Source organism: Mastomys coucha, unplaced genomic scaffold (assembly GCF_008632895.1).
Source record: "Mastomys coucha isolate ucsf_1 unplaced genomic scaffold, UCSF_Mcou_1 pScaffold22, whole genome shotgun sequence".
Classification (NCBI taxonomy): Eukaryota; Metazoa; Chordata; class Mammalia; order Rodentia; family Muridae; genus Mastomys; species Mastomys coucha.
Window position 1 is genome coordinate 148,429,047 of NW_022196905.1, and position 1,642 is coordinate 148,430,688.

The 1,642-nt window shown below is 32.5% G+C and overlaps 1 pseudogene; it reads left to right on the forward strand.

The window, feature by feature from the left end:
- The first annotated feature begins 230 nt into the window (after positions 1–230).
- LOC116104728 lies at positions 231–795 on the forward strand (annotated as a pseudogene).
- The last annotated feature ends 847 nt before the right edge of the window (positions 796–1,642 follow it).

Consider the following 1,642-nt stretch of genomic DNA (forward strand, 5'->3'; position numbering starts at 1 on the left):
TCCTGGTCTTGTGCTTTGTACTTTCCTTCCAAACCCAGTGAAACTTCAGCGTGGGTAGGCTGAGGTCAGAAGTGACTATCAAGATGGAAGTGAATTTCCCAACAGGAGCACCTACTGGTGCTAAAAGGTCCTGTTTATTCTGATTTGAGAAGAAAGACAATTTTGTAATAATAAATTACATACTAGCTCTGAAGAATACAGGTAAGAAATTTTCTCTTCATTAAGAGTTAATGGTTTACTGCAGAATGACTGCTGAAGTAATATTACATTATCAACCACGTGAAAATGATCCTAAACAGCTGGCAAAAATTGCAGAAAATGTAATTTAAGACTTTCTACTCACCCACTATCGAGATTTATTCCTTGGTTCCACATGATGAGTCCAAACTTCACTCAAGTAAAAGATTACCACCAGTAATTTATGAAGAGGCTGCAGAGAATGTGAAGCAGTACTTAAACATTTCAGAACCTAGTGTTAATTCACAGAGCTATGACTGCACAGTAGATCTTTTGGAGTTTCAACCTAGTTCAAAAATGCAGCACTTAATCCAGTCACACACACTGAAGGAGCAGACTAATTTGGCAAATCAGGATAAAAGTTCAGGAAAAGAAAAACAGCACAAGAAGAGATCCTGGAGTGTTTCACTTGCCAGCAAATACTGTCCAAAAAAGATTTTTCCTTTGTCTAGAAAACTGCAAGCTAGTTTAAGGACAATGCATTTTCATTCCCTTCACAGAGCAAGATGGACTTTAGAATACAGTGTTTGCAACAAACAGATTCAGCTTTCAGTTTAGTATTTTAATGGGACTCCTGATTGTGTGAATGAGTAAGTCTCTGATTCTTGTGCCTTCTCTTGGGGCTTTTTATCTTTCTGTTAATTGGACTTGCAAATTTTAATATGATGGTGTTTATTTTATTTTCTCATATTTTATTTTGTTAAAAACAAAAACACCCAACACACACACACACACACACACACACACACACACACACACACACACACAGTGATAGGAAGGGCATGGCAAGAGGCTATAGAGAATGGGAAAAGAGCATGTGGAAGAAATATGATAGTGATATTTTTGTATTCAGGTATGAAATTCTCAAAAAGAGAACATTTGAAAATCTAAAAAGAATATCTAAAATTTCATTTTATATTATTAAAATAATTTGAAAAACACAGTTTTATAATTTGTTAATCTATCTTCAATAAATCCTATCTCATCAAGTTTCACATTATTATGTTGATGATTTTTCTGTACAGTACAAATTATTAGCTTGACTAAGATATAAACAAATTTATAACCCCATGTACCTTTGATTTTATGTATCACAAATTGATATTGGCGTATTTGAAGAGAAAAAATAGATTTTAATTTGGTGTTCATAATATTTTATACTTCTAATAGAGAATTATATATATCTAAAATTTGATAATAAATAGTGTAAATATTGGATTTTTTCTAATTTATAATATAACCATGATATTTATTTTGTGAAGTGTGATTTTATACCATTTTTTAAATTGTAGATTAAATTCATGTGCCCAAGTCAGTGTGATACATCTCCTTTTAGCTTTAATGCATTGAATACATTTAATGAGGGGTTCTTTGGCATTAGTTTGCTCTGGAGCTTTCTGTTTCT